Raw genomic sequence first — 24,533 nt, forward strand, 5'->3', positions numbered from 1 at the left:
GACTTCAAGACTGAGGGGGGAGGTGGCCGTTGGGGCCATGTGTGCTGCGCACAAGGGGGGGCATGTGTGGCGGAGTGTCCCGCCCCTATTTATTATTATTTGTATTTTTGTTTGCGGCGCGGGTAAAAGCGCCGCGTCTTTTATTATTATTTAAAAACCCCGTGAGGATGCATGGCTGATCAGCTACTGATTACTTTAAATAGCTGACAGTCATGCATCCTTACCAAACGCGTGCAGACTCTGGCCGGGGGATAATAAGATAATTACTAACTAGTTAATCCCTCGGCCAGAGTATATAAACCTGCAGCTCTCTGCACTTGATGTTGGGGTGTTGGAGTAGAGAGTACGGGGAGCGGAGAGAAGGTATAACATTTAAAAACAATTGCTAATACGTGCTGGATTATCCAGCACGGCACTTACTTGTTTGTTTATTTATTCGTTTGGCCCTCGTGCCCTTTTGTTTGTATTTTGTTTAAATCTGTTGTTTGTTTATTATTAAATACGCCGAGTGCTTTTGCACTCGGTTTCACCCGCCCATCCACTGTTTGGAGTCAGTTACTTCCTGGTCCGTGACGTCATCCACCACACCACTGCGAGCCAGACTGTCACAGTGGTGTATCTAGAATATATCTTTGTTGTATTTATTTTATTTCGTCTCCACAAAAGGAGCAAAAGCAGACAGTTGTGTTTTTTTAAAAAAAATTGTATGTACTCGTGCAGTATTGGTGTCGCTTGCTTCGCTCCCGGTGTACATAGCCCTTAAGTTTAGGTAGGTGGCATAGCTGTCAGCCATGTGTAAAAATATTGATCCGTCACCAGCCCCCCCCAAAAATAAAAACAAAACATAATCTAGTGGTCTAGGTTACAGTTTTTCATCATTCCCAAGGTTTTTCAGCAGGGGTCTCACTGGTATGAACTCTTTGGGGTTGACATGTATGCAGTCCAGTTTGGCCTGTGGTACTTCATAACTACCGGCCAAACAGCGATCTCTACCGGCCCCAGGCCGCCGGGCCATGGTTAATGTCGAACCCTGTAATGCAATGGTCTGTAGTAGGGGGCAATGGTAGCTCAAGGCTAGCTACACATGGTATGAGTCATCAATACAGTGGTACTATGGAGTAGTGTATTTGGCCATACAGTATCAATAGTATCACAATAGAGTTTCAGTGGAATAATCCATGGTATAGATCAGTACCAGTGTGCTACCATCTTAAGAGCACTTTGCAGTAGAAATTCATTACATTGACCAATCATCATCACCCTTTGGGACTCACAGTGGGTTAAAGCACAAGCACCCGGGCCTTCAAAGGGACCAGAAAACTGTTTAAAAGAAAACAGTCTGTCTGCCAAAGCACATCTGTGCCTACGTGCTGTCCTGTGAGAACACGTTACAAAATAGCTTCTGAGGAAGCAAGCCGGGTATTTAGTGGTTCTGGATGGATTTGAAACATCAGAACAGAAGGAAAAGCTCGTAGCGGCTGGGGATTTCACTCAGATAGCAACAGCTGAGAAGTCTCCCATGTATTGTTATGACCAATGTGTAAAATAGCACCTTTTTTATTTGTAAAGAAAATAATACATCAGAGGTATAATTGTCATGTTTCTGGAAGTGAATGGCTAAACGTATCAAACTGTTTTCCATCTTGCTGTGTTTACATAGAACTCCTGCTGTACAAGTCAATTCCAATCTCATTCTTCATAAACAGCAGAGAGGGTCTGACTCACCAAGCTTTTCCCAAAGCTGCTCCAAGTCAGGGTGTTACTTTAGGTCAGACATGCTGTACCAGACAACCTTTCAGACCAAGACAGTCAATGAGGGAAACAGCTCGTCAGTTATTATAACTGACCTTTAATGAACACAATTTTAAACTTAATTTGCAGGGCATCCAAAACATTCCTAACTTCAAACACAATACAAAACATATAAGTAACTCAAGTCAGGTAGTGAAACATTTTGGCTAATGCCTTCTTCAATTTGGTTGACTCTGACCATGTACTAAATAACTGTACGCTAATATAAATTCCGTTATGCGAGCAACAGTACCTTTTAATAAACCAACTTTACAAGTTAATGTTTCCCCATCTTATCCATCTTTGAAGTGCATAGCTGACACCATTCGAGTCACTCTCAATGATTCTGTGTGTCTAGTGCAGCAGCCCAGGGAATGTGAGTGCTAACCGAGCACTGCAAAGTGTTATAGAGGGGGATCACACAGAGAACTGCTATAGGGTTTACTGCATTTGTTTCATATTCTCATTTTCTTCATCAACATGTATTGTTCTTATGTTATTATAAAACATTTATAACATAAAGCATATTGCAAAGCAATACTACCAAACCATACGTTTATGTACAAATGTATAACTGAACAGTTAAAGGAATCACACAATTATCCTTTCATGATATACAATTCTCCAACCACATCTGCATCTTTCTTAATCCATTATGAGGGAGCAGTGCTACATTTCATCTTACCCTGCTTCAGTATATTTTTAAATATATTTGTTGAAATGAAAGAGAAATACATCTTGTACAGTAGCACGGTGATTCTACAGAAGAAAATAAATTGGATGAAACAAACACAATTGTCAAACTCCTAAAAAAAGTGAAGGCTACAAGTTACTGAATTATCTTTAAGAAACTATTATCCTCCATGAGGAAGGGCCCACATAAACCCTCACTTACTACATATGCAAACATGTCACACAATACCAGAAAAATGTGTGTTACTAACCTTCTTTACGACACATCACTTCATATAGTTTTGCATATAGTATCCGCATTTACTACAGTATTTAAAAATACAAATTGTAACAATTTCAGCGATGACATCACCATAACAATATAATGCTAACATTTCTGGAGCAACAGAATTATCCCGATATGAAAGTGGAGCTTTCTTTACCTTTGCAGTAGTTTTCACTTCTCATCTGAAGGAGAGGCCTTCATGTTTGTGTATGAATATTTCAGCAGATCCTCTTGTGAATCAACAAATAATTTGTTCTGTGTATGGTATCACCCTAATCTAACTATTTAAGAAACAATTAGGTCACTGGAGGGCTCTACCAGTTCCAAACTCAACAAAATACACTCAACTCAATCAAAGGACTCAAAATATAGCACTGCAAATGCAGTAGCATTCTTACACTCAGATTTTAATCTGCTCAAAAACAGGGTTTATATGTTCAAACATATACTGTATTTCACATCATTCACATTTTGTTGGAGACAGGAATGCACTATTTGTCTAATTTTCTTAAAAATGCTTTATTCCAACTTTAATTCATTCGCATATATTTACCTCTTACTTTGTTTTCTACCAACACAGAGTAAACACTGGAATTAAATAGTGGTCTACAATCCTGCTTTCGTGTAGGTGGGGTTTAAAACTTGGCTAAGTTTTATTTCCTGCCTAAAGTATTTAAGAACACCGATCATTGTAAGTGAAATATGCAAGAGCAGATATAGAGTTTACATCCTCATCTCACCAGTAGGGGGTCACAATGACACAACACTCCCCTTAACCTCTGCGATCAGCACCCGCCAATCAACGAGCATCCAATGTGACAGACCACCAGGAGTTGTCGTATGACACAGCACATATCACTTGTGCTGCTGAAACGTACTAAAAGCTAAAAGGAGCTTTGTCATGACATACCATGCTAACAGTGAAATTAACGGCAAAAAAGTGCAATGTTATCTATTTTATTGGGTGTTTTACCGTAATTGTACAGCTTTCTTACAAAGAATTGTTCCATCTGCAAATACATGCTAAATATTTGAATGTAAAACCATTTAGATCAATTTCACTCTGAATGAAAACGACTTCCTAAAATAACAAGGAACCCATAAGTCATGACTGCAAACACAGTATTTGTGTTTGGTCTAGTGCCCTACAAGGATTAAGTGAGCTTCAGATTATTTTTTCCTCTCTCCATCAGTGACATGAGAGCGCTTAGACCAAACTGTACTATTAGAAACAGTTGCCATGGAGCCTGTTTTTGCAACACCTATAATGTAGTGGACTGAATATAAAAACAAACCTAACAAACTCCATCTGAGGCTGACGCATCCAATTTTCTCTCTTTTTTTAAATTACTGTTGTCACTTATAAAGCATTGAGATCCTGGGAAATATGTTAAGAATGTCTGGCTAGAAAAATGCTTTTCCAGTAATATCATAACAATACTTTAAAAGCTGTGGTACATGGACACTCTTGAGAACGACATTTTCTATAAACAAGAGATCCAAAACACATGTTTGAAAACAGGCAGAAACATATTAGAGCTGACGCCATTGAAGCTCTCAGGGGTCTCTAGGTGTCCACAATCCAAGTACCTTAATTTTAAGAATATTCCTAACACCCTTTTACACGTCAGAATACTGCAGCACATTATACATAGAATGCCATCCCTGAAATTAAACTGTTCCAGGGAAGACTTCATTCATCAGAGCTACATTTTATCTACATAAAGAACACATACAGTATAGAAGCCACCCAGCCTTTTAAAATGATGCTTTGCTCATCTGTGTCCTACCCCTGGAAATGACAGCTCACTCTTGGGATAGGTGATTAGGTAAGACAGCAATAGAACAGGCAGCTGTGTCTTTGTGTGAGAGTGTGGTCCTGAGGATTACTGAATGAGAGTAAAGCCCTTCTGTCTCTTGGTAATCCGAAGGTCAGAGCTTTTACACACGCATTGGCACGCTGCCGCCACTATTACTATTATACCTCCTGATATGTTACCTCATTCATATTTTAGCAGTGGGAGTGTGTGTGAAGGTTGTGTGACTGATGTTACTAAATGCTGCCTCTAGCTACATGACCCTATAGGGTCAATAGCTTGTTCTGGTATTTTTTTATAAATTAATCATTTTATATTAATGTACTATATTTACACACATGCAAAAAAAAAATCTATGTGAATTCAGTCTAGAAGATATCTGTCTCTGTAGGTAAATACACATTAAATAAACAGTTTTAAACAGTTGCCTGCAGCAGTTGATCCTCTGTGTATATGGGGATTTTTCTTTGCATGAAAGTTACTTATTTCTCCAACAGAGTAATGCTTGCTTATTTAGGAAATAGTGTATGACAATTTTACAGGACTCCATGACTTGAGTCACGTCTATTACTAAGACCGATTGAATTACATGGGATTGAACCCCATGCAGGCAAACCACACCCCTGGATCAAAAGCCTTTTTGAACTACGTTAAGCCCTTTTGATAGGGTGCAAGTTTGCTGACCCAGATTGCATAATCTTTGCTAAGGCATAGATTCCAGTCACAGCAAAGGCACACTGTAGGTGCACTACAGAGTGGATTATCTTAAAATTTGTGGGTGTGGGTTTGAGGTCTTGTCAGTTTACTGTCTCGTCATAAAAATATTGAACAATGTAAGTTGCATTTTTTATGTGGCACAGCTGTATCACAGACATTCTGTTTGTGTAGCAGTCAACAGGTGTATTTGGTAGTGTTCTGACTATCTGCTTGTGGCAAAGTGCCCCGCCCCTGTGCGTATTTTTGTGTTATATGTTGCGTGTGGTGTGTTAATGTTAGTGTATGTATTGGTGCACAGGATATAAATGGGTCTGTGTAACACAAGTGATTTTAAATATATAGTTGTAGTTAGGCACGGGGATTGCACAATTAATTCACGCTGGAGGGCTAGCACGATACTTGTGTGTTCATGCCCTGTTTGTTAGTGTCTGTTCGTTTTTTTTGTCTGTTTTGGCCAAAGCACCGTTTGTTTTGCGAAAGTGTTTTATTTTCTATTTAAACCTTTGATTTACAATAAACCGGCGCAGTCCTGTCTGTGTCCTGTATTCTTCCTGGCCTGTCGTCACCACTACAACCTGCTTGTCACACATGGTGTCATATCCGGGACAACTGCGCCTCCAAGTGTCAGACCAGGGATATTGTGGGTACATTTGTATTTTTCTGGAAATTTTTGAAAAGTGGGTTTTTGTAAGAAGAGGATTACAAACAAAAAAAAATGGAAAGCTTGGTCTGGGGAGACCGCAGCAATGAGCTGGAGGACCTCCTCGGTGGCCTCGAGGACCAAGGCTGATGCCTTGTCTGCGGGGTGTATGGGCACACAGTGGCTACCTGCCCCTTCCAATTAGAGGAGGAGGAACCGGCACAGGAGAGGAAGGTGAGGAAAAAAGGCAGAGAGGGGGAAAGGTGCGGAGGAAGGAGAAGGAGCCAAGGTGGTGCATTCAATGCATTGCCAATGGGCATGAGGAGGAGGACTGCCCAGAGCAGGAGATGGAGGATGAGGAGTCCGATGTCCCGTTGGGTCCAGTGCCCAAGTGGGTGGAGCACAAGCATCCATAGCCCAAGAGGGGCCACTGGGACAGCTCCTTCCGCATTGTCGAGGCCGTGAGTTGGTGCCCTTCCTGCGGTGAGGGGTGCCACTCATTCATCAACTGCCCCCGTCCCAGAGAGGAGGAGGAGGGACGACCAGAGGACAGCTGGGAGGCCTACCTCGGCACTCTCAAGGCCCAGAACCTGTGCCCTGCCTGCGTGGAGTGGGGCCACTTTGTGGTCAGCTGCCCCGCCCCCTCCAGGAGGAGGAGGAGAGAGAGCAGCAGTTCACAGCAGCCGAGGGAGACAACTGGCTGGACTTGAGTCTGACTGAGGGAGACGGCCTGCTGTTTCCAACCCCACCACCTGGAGGAGAGGACATGGAACTGCCTCTACCTCCACCACCCGAGGGAGACGGGCCACTGTTCCTGGCTCCACCGCCCTGGGAGGATTGTTTGCCGTTCCCGCCGCCACCAGCACAGAAAGAGTGCCTGCTGGTCCCACCTCCACCACCAGGAGGAGAGCAGCAGGAGCTGCCTCTGCCTCCACTGCCAGAGGGAGACCTCTGCCTCCACTGCCAGAGGGAGAGCAGCAGGAGCTGCTCTGCCTCTGCCTCTACTGCCTCCACCACCGGGAGGAGAGGAGCCGGAGCTACCTCTGCCTCCACCGCCTCCACCACCGGGAGGAGAGGAGCCGGAGCTACCTCTGCCTCCACCGCCTCCACCACCAGCAGGAGAAGAGCAGGAGCTACCTCTGCCTCTACTGCCTCCACCACAGGGAGAAGTGGAGCTTCTGCTGCCGCCTTCATGGCCAGGGGCTCCCCTCCCGCTGTCGCTGCCCAGAGATGCCTGCACGTTATTGCCTGGGGTTGCTGCCAGCTCTGCTTCGTTTGGGGTCGCTGCCAGCTCTGCTTCGCCTGGGGCCGCTGCCGGCTCTGCTTCGCCTGGGGTCGCCGGCTCTGCTTCATCTGGGGACGTCTGCACGCCTCCACCAGGGGATGCCGCCTGCATGCTACTGCTCAAGGTTGCCAGTTTGCCACTGCCAGGATTGCCACCGGTGAACCCCTTGAAGTCCCTGTTCTTGGCCCAGGACTTGAGTGAGACTTTGGGGATTTTAAGGGGGGAGGTGGGCGTTGAGGCCATGTGTGCTGCGCACAAGGGGGACGTATGTGGCAAAGTGTACCGCACCTGTGCGTATTTTTGTGTTATATGTTGTGTGTGGTGTGTTAATGTTAGTGTATATGTATTGGTGCACGGGATATAAATGGGTCTGTGTAACACGAGCGATTTAAAATATAGTTGTATTCAGGCACAGGGATTTCACAATCACTTCACGTGCAGATAAACTATGTAATAGTATGTGAGCACGGGATTACACAAATTAGTTCACGTGCTGAGTTTCAAGTGAATAATTGATTGTTAATTGAATCCCAGCACAGCTGTATAAATAGTTGCACAATTCACTCACTCAGGGTTGTGTATTCAAGGGCGAAAGAAAGGGAGAGAGAGATGAGATTAAAATAAATAAATAAATCACTAAAGGAAGAAAATAACAATTGCTATCGTGCTGGAGGACCAGCACGATACCTGTGTGTTTAGTGTCCGTGCCCTGTTTGTTAGTGTCTGTTCGTTTCATTTGTCTGTTTTGGCAAACGCTCCATTTGTTTTGCGAAAATGATTTGTTTTCTCCTGTCTGTGTCCTGTGTTCTTCCCGGCCTGACGTCACCACTATAGCCTGTTTGTCACACTGCTATAAAACTGACTTTTGATATTCTTCCTTACCCTAAACCACTTGTCTACAGTCACAGGATGTTAAATGCATCCAAAGAAGGCAATTCTTCAGCATATTGAACAAAAAAACGCCACTGGGTGCCAGTGCTTTAAAAAAAAAAAAAAGATTTCCAATCTGTTTTGGCAAAACTGACAGCATTTTAATGATCCAAAATAATAATAAAAAATGTTATTTGCACTTAATACATTATGCAGACACACATACGGTACACGGTACTGTACATCACACTCCCAGAGCCAAAATAACAAGTGTTATGTACAGGGCGGGGGCTGAAATGACTAGGAAGTACATGAAACTAAAAGTACCCATTTTCAATATCCAGATTGAGTGATGGCCAAATCCTATAACAGGTAATCACACAGGGTTCATGTACACTATGCCAAGTATGGTGAAAGTGCACAGTTCAAGTATTTGTTGTTGTAAATGCTCACAGAGTGTGTATTTAACTATCTGCAATACTTGGTAATCTGGCTCTTTGGCACTCTTGCTATTTTATTCGGAAATTAATTAGTCTTGTAGCAATCTGAAATTTAACAATGCATTGCTTAAAATCTGGGTTGACAGTATAATAATCACAGGTCTACATTACTGAGACATAATTTCCTCTCATTTTTTGGCATGATAATAGTGAGAGTGAAAGGAAACAGGAAAAAAAACCCTCCCTTGCTCCTTGCACTTCTAGAGAACTGAAGGAAACAGGAGAATAGGTAATATTCACAGCTCCCTGCGGTACTGGATTCATTCTAATCCTGGAAGTGAAAGGTTTATTTGGTCTGGCTGAGACATCATTTGGACTGCAAAGATAAAGGAAAGAAACAACCTTAAGTGGCTATTGAGACAGCCAAATGTCAGTCAAAGCTGCCACGTAAACAAGTGCAAAAGATGATGATTTTTGTATGTGTATTATTAAGCCTGCTGAATACTGTGGAAAGTTTTGCAAGCAAAACATTTAGGATTCAAATTAAAACATTCCAATAAAGTTATATGAAGAATGGTTTTGTTTTGTTTCGTGGAACTGGAAACACTGTTTGGTCTCAAGCATTTGACACGAAGCTGATGAGGGAGAATGAGTTCAGCATGCTTTTGTTATGTAACTGTGGAAGGGTGGTGGATAATTCACTGACACACAGGAGACAGAACTTTATTTGTAACGCCTCTCACTGATTTATTTTAGTCCGCAGAGGGCACTGTTGTCCGTGGCCTGAATACCGGCAACTGTAATCAGGTCCACAGGAATACCAACACAGGTAAACAGTTCAATGCGGGCGCACTCACAGGTGCTCAAAATAATAATGAAAACAAAAGGCGAAATGAAAAGGGAAAATAAAACACAGTAATAAAACTACAAAATAAAGTGCTGCTTACGCAGTGCCCCCACTGCCGCTAAGCCGGTCAGCTCAGGATCTCCGTCCTACGCTGTTATGCACTATACAATGGGGTGGCTAAGGTTCCCCTATCACTACACACGTACCCTTGGGTACGTAACAAGAGATTTTAATAGAATTGTTAATTTTTTTTCTGGCTGTTTTCCTCAGCCGTGCTTGCCTGTTTTGGTCGCTTGCTCCAACCATTGGCCTTCTCAGCCAGCGTCTCTGTGTGTTTTCCAATTACGGCCACCACCCTTCCACACGTGGTGTCCAGCGTGGGATCGCCAGTGCCTCCTGGACTCAGGCCAGAGAGGAGGTACTGCAGGTGTTTTCTTTTTAAATTATTTTTTTTGTTTGTGAGTATAGAGGATGGGGAGGATGGAGGCTGTGTGGTCCAGTGGTTGAAGAAGGGCTTGTAACCAGGAGGTCCCCAGTTCAAATCCCACCTCAGCCACTGACTCATTGTGTGACCCTGAGCAAGTCACTTATCCTCCTTGTGCTCCATCTTTCGGGTGAGATGTAATTGTAAGTGACTCTGCAGCTGATGCACAGTTCACACACCCTAGTCTCTGTAAGTCGCCTTGGATAAAGGCGTCAGCTAAATAAACAAATAATAATAAAGGAAGAGCTGCAAAAAGCAGCAGAATTAGCTGGCAGTCACGCATAATAATTCTACCTGTGCAGACTATGGCCGAGAGGTAATGAGAGAATTAATGGCCAGTTAACCCCTCGGCCATGATATAAAAGACCTGCTACTTTTGCTGCAAGGGGTGGGTGTTCGAGAGGAGGAACAGAGCGAGCGAGAGGAGAAAGAAACAGTGATTAAAATAACCATAGGATCAGTGAAAGCAATCTGCTCAGCCTGACCTGTGTTTTGTGTTTGTGATTTATTTTTTGTTTATCTTTTTTATTTTGCTCTCTGAGCAGTGTTTTTTGTTCAAACCTTTTATTTTATTTTTGTGTTTGTTAAAATAAAACGGCGCAAAGGCCTTTGCACCGCAGTACTGCCTGAGTGTTATTCTTCCTGTATCTGGCCTGGCGTCACCACTTAGCCATCCCTTTCACAGTAACATATAGAGCTTTTATGTTTCGATTACAGATGAATGTTCTTTGATTTATATACAATTATACAACAGGGTGAAATAGTAAAGTAGTTAATGTTACTATGAACAGCAGGGTTTTGCTGCTTTGGTTAAGTTCTAGTGATGTCTTTGTTGCTAAAAGAAAAAAGGACCAGGGGTCATAAATGGAGATTAGATAAAGGGGCATTCAGAACAGAAAATAGGAGGCACTTTTTTACACAGAGAATTGTGAGGGTCTGGAACCAACTCCCCAGTAATGTTGTTGAAGCTGACACCCTGGGATCCTTCAAGAAGCTGCTTGATGAGATTCTGGGATCAATAAGCTACTAACAACCAAACGAGCAAGATGGGCTGAATGGCCTCCTCTCGTTTGTAAACTTTCTTATGTTCTTATGTTCTTAATATTTTGTGGCCCTGCAGTTAGTTAATATGAGGAAATCACCCATTGTGGTGGATATTGCTTTAGTGTAATATCTTTCCCACTGTAAGAATTGAGAAGGTCGTGATTTGGTATTAATGTTGCAGGCCAGTTTGGTAATGTTTTTGAAATCTTTATACAACTCTTCCATGTTGACCTGAACTGTATGTACTGAATGATTATCATGTTAACACACTTTTAAAACACCAACATTTGTCTACATGTGTTAAACAATGTATTCATTTGGGGACCAGGATAGAGGATACAATTCATTTTCATTTCAGTGAGGGGTTTATCGAAATGGGGACATCATTAATATTTTATTTTTATTTTTTATTGAAATCAATAGTTATTACACATTACTGGCCTGAAGATTAATCTTTTGAGAGACGAAGGCTTCGTACACACACAATGCAGTTGGCTCGACAACCGTATTTACGAAAGGCACTCGCTGCGGTTGTTTGTTGTACACACACACCTTTCATTACTGAAGCGAGTGCACTCCCTGTTTAAACAAACCACTGAACTCGGACCATCATTACATGCCGATCGTGAGGTTTTGTGTGACAATATGGAGGCTGTGTTTTTGTTTATGCGTTTGGAAGAAAGTACTGTACGTAATCGATTGAAAGCTTGTCAAGCACAGCTATGCTCTTTTCTGTAAAACCAGCGGAGACGCCGTTTTGGTTTTTCTGCACTGCTAAATACAGTGGCAACGATCTGCAGTACCATGACAGTAGATCGAAACATTTGGGCAATCTTCTGACCAGAAGGCTGGTGAGAACGACTTGAGTGGTCTCCAAATGACTGGATTAAAAATGTACGCATGTCTAAGGAGTCGTATGCGTCTTTGCCATTTACTGAGACATTTCCTGGAATGCCAAAACAAATTGGTATCAGTGGAAAAACGAGTTGGGGTCGCACTGTGGCGTTTGGGGATACGAATCAAGGCCGGATTTAAGGGGGACAACCGGGACATTTGTCCAGGGTCCTGGACTGCCGAGGTGGCCAACAGACCAGGTTAAAATAAATAAATGAATAAATACAAATCGCTATTTTACAGTTTGAAATCCAATTCACTTGCCCCGTTATCGTGCTAGCTAAACGCTGGCGTCTCTTACTGGCCATGTGCATGCAGTAAGATGGTGAGAGAGAGAGAGAGCTTGCGCATGAGAGAGAAACAAACAGAAAACAAATGGAGAAACTTAGCAGTGCAGCAAAATGAAAAAACAAAAACAAAAGGAAAAGCAAGCTAGTGAAAGATGCCTGCTGGAAAACATCCAGAGACTATCACATTTCGGTTTTAAATCCCTTAAAGATGAAGTAACGACAACAAATGAACCTGATTAGCCAGTCGCCGAGGGTTTTGGCGGAGTTACTGGTTCTAATAACGGGCCCGAAGAATTGAAAAGTAATGAAGAAGGAGTCGGACCCAGTCTGCCCACACCACCAATTAACAATCAATGTAACTCTAATCTGCCTTTCGCTTTAACTTATAGTAAGGATCAGGCTGAATGGAATGCATTCCAGCGAGCAAGAAAGCTGCTTTAAATGATAAAAATGTAAGCTCCGCTGAATGCGGGGGCTCAAATAGAGGCTTCATGAGCGAGTTAAGCACCACGTTTAGCCTTCATAGGTGGCTGAAGCCACCGAGCCCCTTTAAAAAATTGCCCCACCAGGAAGTGAACTCCTGGGTAGACCGAGTCTAGTTGAAATAGCCGCCATATAGATCTTTAAATGTAGAGGCGAATTTCCCCTCGTCAAAAAGGACCTGCAAAAATTGCAGTATTACTGCCATGGGACAAGTCTTGGGGTTGAACACCCCACTTGTACCCGTATTGGGAACGCGTGGACGCTGCCCTGGCATTTTGTAGGGTGTCAATAACCCTGTTGGATGGACCCAGACAGCACAAATGCAACCGTTCAGGGGCCAGACACTGAGCTGTAGGCTCGATGGGTCGGGATAAGGTCCCCCATGCCTGACTGAGCAGGTTGCGGCGCGTCGGCAGTCTCCATGGCTGGCCGCTCAGGAGCTGCATCACGGTTGAAAATCAGTCTCCTGTGCCAATATGGGGCTACCTGTACTGATCCTTTTAGATCTGAGTGCTGCTTTTGATACTATGGATCATAAGATTTTAATTAATCGTCTTAGAGAATGGGTGGGCCTTGTAGTGTCCTAAACTGGTTCATATCCTATTTAATGAAAAGTATTTTGTTGCCTTAGGAGAATCTACATCTGGACTAGCTAATATTACATGTGGTGTTCTGCAGGGCTCCATTCTTGGTCCCATGTTATTTTCTTTATACATGCTGCCTCTCGGGGAGGTTATTCATAAACATGGGGTGAATTTCCACAGCTATGCAGATGACACACAGATTTATATATCTGTTAAACCAGGTGACACAACAGCTATCAATGTTCTTTTCAAATGTCTAGCCGATATTAGAAGCTGGATGTCTCAGAATTTCTTACAGTTAAATTCTGATAAGACAGAAGTCTTACTTTTAGGCTCTAATCAACAGATGGACTTGACAAATATTGATCTAGGTATGCTAAAATTAAATGTAAAATCTGAAGTGAATAACCTGGGGGTTATTTTTGATTCTGCACTCCTTCGAACCACATATAAAATACATTACTAGAGTGTCCTTCTATCATTTAAGAAACATTGCGAAAGTTAGATCATTCTTGTCTTTGGATGATGCAAAGAAATTAGTACATGCTTTTATTTTTTCTAGGTTAGATTACTGTAATGCTTTATTCTCTGGACTTACAAGTCATGCTATATCACGTCTACAGCTACTGCAAAATGCTGCAGCTAGAATGCTAACTAGACCAAAAAAAAGGGGTCACATTACACCTGTGTTGGCATCATTGCATTGGCTTCCTGTGCATTACAGAATTGATTTTAAAATTATATTACTAGTTTTTAAAGCACTGAATGGACTATCTTCACAATATCTAAATGATATGCTAATTCCTTATCAGCCTGAACGCACTCTGAGATCTGCAAATGCTGGCCTTTTATGTATTCCGAGGGTGAATGGTAAAAGGATGGGAGAGGCTGCTTTCTGTTTTAATGCCCCCAAACTCTGGAACTCCTTACCCCCTTTTATTAGAGATTCACCTTCAATTGCAATCTTCAAATCTCGATTAAAAACATACCTTTTTAATATAGCTTTTCCATAACATTTTTATGTTTTATTCTGAGTTTTATTGTTACTTCTGTTTTTAATGACTGTACTCTTTTATTACTGTTTATTATTGTATTTTTGTATTTTTTTCTTCTGTATGTAAAGCGCTTTGAATTGTATTGTACATGAATTGCGCTATATAAATAAAGGTTTATTATTATTATTATTATTATTATTATTATTATTATTATTATTATTATTACTAGGAGCACCTTGGCCCAGTCCTGCCTGATTTTTTCCAGACCCAGCGGGAGCAGGGCAAGCAGGCTGGAACGGCGACTCTTCTTCTTCTTCCGTGGGGGAGGGGAAGGAAGACTGTGAGGACAGTTTCCTGCCTGGGCTACTTTCCAGGGTGAAAGGGAAGAGCACTGACCAGGAGTAAGGGATGCTGAGCACTCTTTAGAGCTGCGGGATAGCCTTTTCTCAAGCGTGCATTAGGAGAAAGAGGCACAAAACTTGCAGTTGCGATTAGACAATGCCTCCTTGGTGTGCTCTGGCCCCAGGCAGGAAGAGCATCTGCTGTGCTTGTCTTCAATAGACAAGCTGGCCTTACATGTTTCACAAGGATAGAACCCAGGCATGATGCAAGGAGCAAGCAATGCAATGTAAGATATACTGGGTCCTGTTCGGTACCAGTTTGGTGTATTTAACACAGGTCTGTACTGGTTCAGGACAGTTTTGGTTACTGGTTTGGAACCTGGTCAACACCAGGCCAGTTCGGTGCCTTTGGCACTGTGTAGGACCGGGTTGGTACCAGGTCGGTTACTTCAGCACCAGGTCAGAACCGGGTCAGTACCGGTTCAGTGACTTTAGCACCGGGTCGTTACAGGTACTGTACTGGGTCGGAACCGGGTCGGTTTGGTACTGGTTCGGTGACTTTAGCACCGTGTTGGTACAAGTTTGGTGGCTTTAGGAAAAATAGCACTGAGATCTGTGAGCGCAGTCCTTTTGTGCCCTCAGGGGCGGAGCCACAACTGCATCACAGGCTCAAAGAGCAGCTTTGATATACAGTTTTCAGGCTTTGGGTCTTTAGGAGGTAAACTCAATGGTACTGAGGGACACACTTGAAGAACAAATCCTGAGAATCATCACTTGATATAGACACGTTTTATTTAAGGCTGCAGAAAAAAAAATCCACACAGTGTTTTTACTGCATTACTGAAATTAAACAAGATGCTGTATTTTCTGGTAAACCAGATTTTGTTGTAAATACTATTTATATGCTGGCACTTGTGTATCAGGCACTTAACTTCCAATGTGCTTTTCAATGAATGTATTGTTATTAAATTGAATTGCATGACCTTTAATACTTTGTGAACTCAAGTAAAACTAGAAGAAACTCAAGTCAAGTGCACACATTTTTCAGCTAATGTTTATTTGGCTCTCAGGGTACAATTATATATATATAAAAATAAATCATATCTAATGGCCTGCTGTCGGCTACCCTATTTATACCACTTGTATTTCCTCAATATTACATTTTGTTGCCTTGGTAACAGTAAGAACAGTGAAGCTCAGTTGGGCTTAAACTAGATCGAAATCATACATCAATTCTGTGTTTTATGTAATATATTAAAGAAATGTGAACTGTTCTTTTTTCTCAGCAACATTACCACATTCTCACAGACCCCTTGTTGTTTTTCTGTTAAAATATATATTTTTTCCAGTTTGATTAAGGCACATGCCATTTTGTCAGTCAGTTCTTGTGTTTCCTATAATAGGGCCCTACTACCTCTAACACAGGGAGTGAGCCTGTAACAGTCAACAGGGAAATAGGTCTGGAAAACACAAGGACCAACAACAAAACTATGAAGAACTTGGAAAGATGTATAATGGATCTGTTTCATATTTACACCAGGCAGCCCTTAAAGAGCCAGTATCACACCATACAAGTTATAACTATACCTGTAAAATGTACCGGACCTTGCTGTGCTGTTTCTAATCTTTTCCAATCACTTGAAATAACTTTCAGTACTTTTTTTCAGCATTATCTGGCAACTTAATTCTATTCTGCAGCTTGGTGGTATGTTTATATTTTTCACTGCAATCCTGGAATTGAGTCAGGTAGTAGCAGGTGCGCCTCGATAATAAAGTCAGTTGATGTACCTGTATTATTCTCACTTAAGTGTTCCCCAGAGATAACTTTTACAAATGCTGCTCAGGGAAATTGTACATAGTTGTAAATACCAGGACCACTCTGGTCCTAACCAAAGGCCTAGTCATTTCAGACTGTCATCAAGCATTTTGTGTAGGCTATTTATTAATTAATGTATAATAATGTTACAGTAATAACAGAAAAAAGAGAGACTTACAAACACACGTTTAAATTTTTAAAATATCAACTAACTCTAAAGAATGTCTTTTTGTATATTGCGGCAACAATAAATAAAACAGAACAGTGGTCAGGATCGCGGGTCTTGAAAACACAATTCTTATAAAATTAGCAAACATTTAAAACAAACATGATTCTAAGAACTTATATCGTTACTACTCATTTTAGAAAAAAAAGCTAACCTGAGTGTTGATCTCCTCCAATGACAGTAGCAGTATTTGAATAACAGTTTACTTCTATTGTGGTGAGCAGGCAACTCTTGAATCCTGCAGTCTTTTGAAATCAAGCCTGTGTTATTTCAAGAAGGTGCACTTTGATGGCTGGAATTTTATTTCCGGGACCTGCATTGAAAACACGCAAATTATTCGCTCAGGTAACTCAGCAGAAGGCAGGTCTTTCCGAAATGGGAAAAGGAGAGAACATCAAAACACAGCATGAAAGCTTTTTCAGGTAAGGTAAATTGTTTATAATTGAAAAAGAATGCATGTACAACATTATGAACTGCACAGTATTATAACTATGAGGCTGGATCTTTAAGCAGTAAAACGTTAGCTGCATCCATACAAAGATACAGTGCCAGCAAATTGAGACATGGCAGACAGCCGGTGTTATCTTTTCTGAGTGACTGGCTTAGAGCTTTGTCACAACCACCTTGCAACTGCGGCACGACTCTACTGAACTGTGGAAGGATTTGACAATTTTAATTTGAGTTGAAATTCCACCGGGAGTCGTCCCTGCTTTCATTTTGCAGTGAACAGTCTGCACTCGTCTAAATACTGAAAAGATTTGCTGTGATATATTGTCACATATTTTCTCATTGATGTAAATACAAGTGTAAAAAAAAAAAAACAGACAGGTGTGTTTTTTGAGTATTCCTGAATATGTCTCAAATTTTGTCAGCATTTGAATAAATGACTTGATCAGCACTGATTTTCCTTATTTCAGGTTTTACACAAGTTCTACACAAACTTCTCACAGGTAAAAACTATTAGTAAAGTACAAACGCGCTTCAGCCAGTTCCTTCATCAGGTCACAGTTGACTATTACTTCACTCAAGGTAGGGTATATTCTTGCTAAATCATAGGTACAAACTTCCAATATTTTGCATGAGTTTGTATGACCTTAGTGGTACTGCACAGAAGGCAACAGATATATGCCAGTAATATAAGTAACACATTACAAATTTCAGTACCATGATAACTTAGAATAACATTTATTCACTTCAATTTGTGCCCGTAGAGCCAGCACAGTAAAATTGCAGCATTATTGGGATCTAGGTTCAACTGGAAATTAAGTGGTGAATGGCCTCAATGGCAATCAGGAAATAGGATATCAAAGGGTCCAAAGGGCAGACTGAGAATGGCTTATATTTATATTTACTGCTTGTTATAAATGTCTATGCAACGTTTCTAAAAACATTAACCAAAAGCATTTTGCAAAGCTGAGTTTTCCTGCAATATTTTTCTAAGAATTTTAACTTGGCTACAGATTAGAGCTCAGTTCAGTCCACTGTTGTATTTATCACAACACAACTGTACACAACAGGGGTAGACAACCTTGGTTCTTCCATTCCATACCAGGACTGCCACCAACCAGGTCCTTAATTAAAATGAACCAGCTGGAGACCAATTAAATAAACAAAGCTGGATGGAACAAAGTCCTGTAATAAAACACAATGGAATGGCATGGAATGGCACTGCCAAGTTTGCCTAGCCCTGGATCCAACAGGATCCTTTTTAAACAGCCTCTATGACACTCCTGTGGGCAATGTTAGCAACGCATGATGAAAGTAGCAATTTGCCAACTACTGTAACTAAATAAATACATAAATAAATAAAGCAAGGTGTTTTGAACAAGTACAATAAATAATAAAAATAAAAAAACACTTTCAGCCAAATGTTTTGTTTTGCAGTGAACAGAAAGTAATTTGATTTATTAGGGGTTTTTACTCTTTCCTTAAAATCCCATATCAGTCTCCAGAATCTTACCAAAACTCCACCATGGGTGCTTTTGACCTTTATAAATATTTTAAGCAGCTGAGAAACTGATTACCTTCCTAATTAAATTAGAGAGCTGTGTTTTGGGCGACAACTGTGTATTCTTCAAAGCAAAATTGGTTCTAAAACAACATTACAACCAGCAGTATAGGTACAGGGATAAAAAAAAAAAAAAAAAAAAAAAAAAAATTATACATTCTGATTCTGCTATTAAAATAGCTTCTGATTTCCACACCAAACATCAAAGTAATTATGTAGCCATGCTGACAGAGCACATAAGAGCCTGATTAAATAATACGAACACACAAATGGCTGCTGATTGAAGTGCTAGACCTGAAAAGGTCAATGCATTATTTATGTCCCACCCAGTACATCAGATTTTTGTTTTAAATGTTGAATATTTCTCCCAATTTTAGACAGGACTTGACCATGGGTCCTTGGGCATGATGCAAGGAGCAAGCAATGCAATGTACCGATACAGTTGTACAGGTGCTGCCTCAATCTGCTTATAGCTATCAACCATTTGGTACTGGACCGGTGACTTGAGGTCGATAGTGGGCTGGAACCAGATTGGTACCTGGTTGATACGGTGCATTTAACACAGAGTCGGTACTGGTTCAGGACCAGGTCACTGACTGTAGCAACGGGTTGGTAAAAGGATGGTACCGGAACGGCACCGGGTCGGTACAAGGATGGTACCGGTGCAGTAACCTCTGCCCCGGTTTGGGTCCACCGCAGGTGGCAACATACAGGGATGCCACCTGTAAAAGCCACTGGCAAAACTACTCAGTCAGTACCAACACGAGACTGCGAAAAGCCTGCTTGTTAGAATAGACTAACAGCTGTCATCAAAACGGCATCAAGACACTGTGGTTGAGGATGCTTAAAGCAACAACAACTGAAGCAAGTATCTTGCTCTTGCTGCACGTGTGCTGAGCACCATATTGCAGACAGGCCTGGGCATAGACATAAAGAGAAATACTTTCTAAAAAAAGTTTCTTGCAGTTCTATGAACAAAATGGAAAAACTAATTGTGTGTGTCAAACAAAAATTACTTTATGATAAATCCAACAAAGATTACAGAAAGACTTTGGAAAAAAAAGACAACATATGGAAAGACATTGTCGTGGACTTGGGCATGAATGATATGTATTATAAAACATGAAATTATGAACTGATAGCATACATAATATCATGTTTTTTTTTTTTTATTATTGTGTAACAACATTATTGTAGGTCTAATAGAAACATAATAATTAGCATTATTATTAGGCTTCCAAGTCATCAACATACGCAACTGGCTATAAAACTGCCTATGCTGCACCAAAATACACGAAATTTCACACAGATGTAGATGACTATGGGATGTTGTGCCATGGTCAATATGGCAGCCATTGGTCACATGGTGTGGCAGCCATCTTAGATTTAATAAAAATTTTGCCCAATTTGCAAAAATGCTGTTATCATGAACGGTAAATAGCACAGCCGTGAAAAAATATCTACATAGTGCAATAACCAATGCACATAAAATTTACGATGACTGCTTGGAAGCCATAAAGTTGCTTGCAACTCTAGTTATTATTATTATTATTATTATTATTATTATTTTTCTGCCCAAACATCATCACAGAGTTATGAAAACGCATACGTAAGTAGATGCCTATGGCTGGACAACCAGACTGGCGTCCCCAAATGAAACAGTCACATGGTTCGACCGCCATCTTGGATCTCGTGGATATTTTGGGAATTTTTCAAAACTCTTGCCTTTAAAAACAACTTAAGGTGGAACTGTGACAATGGCAGCAGATAGTGCAGCAATGGCCTATAAAAAACATATGTTCAATTGCGGTCGATTGAACAATTACTTTGCCCGCTACGCTGGATTGACGCCAAATATTCAACAATCTTCTTGTCTTAAACCCGAACGTCAATCGACACCTACATTGGCATGCATGTTCATGACCAGGTCCTTTCTACCGTTTGTAAAATCCACGCTTTTTCGCTAAAAAACATGGCCGCGGCGTGCAAATAACTGTTTCACGACGGCTCTATTTTCATACATTCGTGCATAAATCCAAGGTGCAATACACTAAAGTCATGAAACTTTATATGTCCATAGAGACTCACGTAAAGTACTGGTGATATGAAAATGACACATTTTGATCACATGGTTTGGCGGCCATATTGATAATTGTAAAAAAACTTTTGCAAGCCATAACAAGAACATCATTGCACTTATGCTCTTCAATGTCAACACAATTGTACAGACCATTGGAAATTAATAACTGCTGAAGATTAAAACAGATTGCTCACACGGCGCGGTGGCCATATTGGAATTTACGTTGAAATTTTAACTCCTAGGGCGTGCCGACAGGGTCATAGTTATAATGGAACACGTATAGGAAGTCATATGTGCTCTATGAAAAAACGTCATCGCCCGCGACCTCTGATCTCTCCTAAAGGTCAGACGTGATGCATGGCATCATCAACATACGCAACTGGCTATAAAACTGCCTATAACTTCTTATCGGCTGCACCAAAATGCACAAAATTTGACTCTGATGTAGAGAACTATGGGATGTTGTACCATGGTTAATATGGCGGACTTTGGTCACAAGGTGTGGCAGCCATCTTAGACTTAATGAAAATTGAGCAATTTTCAAAAGTCTTCTCATGAACGGTAAATACCACAGCTGTGAAAAATGTTGTACATAGTGCGCTAACCAATGCGCTTAAATTTCACGATAACTGCTTGGATGCCTTTATAGTTGCTAGCAACTCTAGTTATCAGTGTTTGCTGATCATTAAGTTTATACTACATTTAAAAATGTTTCTGTGTTCAAAGTTATGCAAGAATTAACAACAGAATTTATTTTTATTAAAATACTGAAACTAGGGATATTTACTACAAAGCCTCCACTGCACATCAGCGCTCTGAAGTGCGATATCAGTGCATCTAGTGTGCAATGGATTGAGGCACGACTTTTTCGGATGACGGATGATAAAAGACAGGAACAGATCCAGTGGGCAAAGCCCTTTAGAACAGATAAATGGAGTTCTGTGAGAATATGTCCCCCTTACAGACAGTTTATAAATACCACTTTCTACCGCACCCTGTATTTAAATGAATTAGTTGACACCCACGCCTTGAAGTGTGTTATTAAGCTTATGAAATTGCTCATTATAATTTTGAAACTCTGATTTTCCAGATTGCGAGGAAATTAGATCTAAACCTTACGATTGCAAGTCGCCCTGGATAAGGGCGTCTGCTAAGAAATAAATAATAATAATAATAATAATAATAATAATAATAATAATAATAATAATAATAATAAACCACTGGTTGCACTATTTTAACCATATGGAATTAGGATACCAAGAAAGGATGGAGGAAATGTCAGTGCTATCTTATTAACAATTAACGTGCAGCATTTATAGCAAACTTTTCAATAGCACAGTTCTGTACATTTAATGCATGTCCCTCAAAAAACCTATAGTCTCAATTCACAAAGAAACCCTACTGTAAATTCTTGTTGAGCTTTTTGAATGATTGTATCAAAAGTCCATAGTATTTGTTTTTGGGCTCAAGAGCTTTTGAAAAGATATGTATTGTATTTAAATTTTGAGACAGACTAGCTGAAGCCCAACTTGAACAAATCTGCTACAGAACATAGGTGTTTCATGTCAAAGGGTGCATTGATGTTTTGCTTTCTGAGCTAAAACATTGAAGGTGTTATTTATACTGTTTTTAGTAGCTTAGATTCTTTAATAAATGAAGTAGCTTTGTACTGCAGTGTCCTTTGAGGACTCATCGCTGTGCTATGCAGAAATCGAGTGAACGGAAGACATGGAATTCACACATTTAAAACCTCTCAATACAACTGCTCAGTCACACGAGAACAGATTTTTAAGGGGATTTTTAAGGGGTGGGGGATCGCCAGAAAAAAAGTAATCAGTATGTCATGTTCATGTTTTTTGACCATGTCTGGTTGTTGCTCCAGATCAGTTTTGCTGCACCTTCAGACCCATTGTTGTACATTGCTCCATTGAGATCGTACTTCACTACTACTAGACAGGTAGCTGCTGCTAAAATGCACTGCCTGCTACCCAGACTACCCATCTGTACAATGCTGTCAGATTTACAGTAAAGGAGGCAGGATGGAAGCAACTTTTTTCTCGGTTCCAGTACATCTTTGACAGTCCAATTACTTGAACATGTCGGTGTCATGCCAGATCCAGCATGACAAAGCTAATTGGTTGAATCAGCGATCTTGATGCATTACATTGTTGTAGGCAGTGTAGATCTTCCAAACTAATGTTAAACAGTTTGGAGGTAGGGCTCTGCACCCCTGCTTCTTCCATTCCTCTGGATCTGAGGGTGCTGCTGCATCTCCAGAAGCCCTACTTCCTGCATCCTTTCAACTGCTGCAATTAGCTGCTGAGCATGTTACAACAGTTACAAAGTAGCACATTTGTGTGTGGGTGAATAGAAGGTTAAATTATGAAAGAATGCAGTAAACAAAAACAGGGAATCATATTTTTGTGTAAAGGGACATGGTTGTGGGACACTGAGGCTTTAATCTCACTGGAAAATCAGGAGGTTGCTGTAAGGCACTCATTAGGAGCTTTTTCTTTCATTCCAGTCCAAAGAAATAACTCATGATTTGAAACATAAGTCTGGTAATTACTAACACATATCTGGGAGGGGGGGGGGGGGGGTATTAATAAATACCCTCTTTGACCCTGTATACTGCCTAGTGCTCTTCATTCCGCAAAGCAGGAAGCCTTATCTCCATTACAGCAGCTAAACACAACAGTATTACATCAACTGATAGACTGAAAACAGCCCTTGCAGAAACATCGATTATTCCCCAGCTATAAAAGTTTCCCATAGTAAAAGCACAGCAAAGTGTAATAAAGCATGAACGCATTGTAAATCACAGAGAGGTATGGTAATGCATATTAAAAAATATGTCAAACAAGGGTAAACTATGGTAAATGAATAGTATAACCATGGGAAAAGCATGGGAAAAGTACAAAAATACCATGTTAAATGTTTATAAAGGCTCCCAGGTCTGGATGGGAATATAAACAGATGCTAGCCACTTTATTACAAACTATGAGACTGACTACAGAATAGTGAGGTGTTACTGTTAGCTACTGTTAATTGACTGCTGAAGCAAAGAGTCTGGAAGAGGCTTATTAGAGGGTGCCAGACTGTGCATAATCAGACTGCAACTAGGAAATCAAGTGACTACTGATTGGCCAACATGCATGCAAGTGATTGGGAAAGACAGTGATAATTGCTCACGTCTGTTTATTTAAATGTTAAAATTGTAAGAATAAACATGGTTTAAAAGTTTTAACTTTAACATTTTGGAATGTTTGTAAACAATCGGTGAACTAATGAATGTTTTTTCTAACGTGCGTGTCAATAGATATTGAACATGAAAACTTTTACCCTTATACGCATACTACTGTACTGACACTGCAGACTACAGATCTGTGACAATGTCTGAGCATTAAAGCAACATCTGAAATGCTTAACACTCAAACATTTAAAAACTAAGGTAATGAATTAACTTCCCTTGTGATAACTGAGTATGTGTACAAAGTACGCTAATAAATACCTTATGTTTATTTTACTACATTTATAATACAATGCACCAGCATGTGATAAACCAATTTCACAAAAAAAAGTAATCATTGAAACTTACATTGAAAATCGGAACCTTCCGTCAACATTTACTGAATCCATATGCAGGTGAAAAATCCACTAACACTATTACAGCATCGATTCAGATAGGAAAATCTGTTTGTCTTTTGTTGGAATTCCACACTGGTTCCCATAACCATCCAGCAAACAGCACTCCCAGTTGAAAACCACTGCTTTAAGCTATGCATCCACTCTAAGTGTGTTCATATCCTCACTTCAGCTCTCGTCACTCTTGAATTAAATCTAAGCAGTTACATGCAACAGGCTTGCTAACCTGGAGATGATGCCTCTAAAACACCCAGCAATAGTACAGTACATGGCTGTGA

General features: G+C 40.7%; 1 protein-coding gene across 3 annotated transcripts in view; it reads right to left on the bottom strand.

Annotated features, from left to right (window-relative positions):
• Positions 1-24,533, bottom strand: part of LOC117435409 (ataxin-1-like) — a 170,463-nt gene that overhangs the window by 38,329 nt on the left and 107,601 nt on the right. Inside the window, exon 4 of one of the 3 annotated variants that reach the window (XR_009315288.1) lies at positions 16,637-16,835. The exons of the other annotated variants lie outside the window; for them this stretch is intronic. The gene's annotated coding sequence lies outside the window, so the exon portion shown is untranslated. Of the gene's footprint in view, positions 1-16,636; positions 16,836-24,533 lie in introns of those variants that run through there. 3 annotated transcript variants of the gene reach the window in all.

Source organism: Acipenser ruthenus, chromosome 3 (assembly GCF_902713425.1).
Source record: "Acipenser ruthenus chromosome 3, fAciRut3.2 maternal haplotype, whole genome shotgun sequence".
Taxonomy (NCBI): Eukaryota; Metazoa; Chordata; class Actinopteri; order Acipenseriformes; family Acipenseridae; genus Acipenser; species Acipenser ruthenus.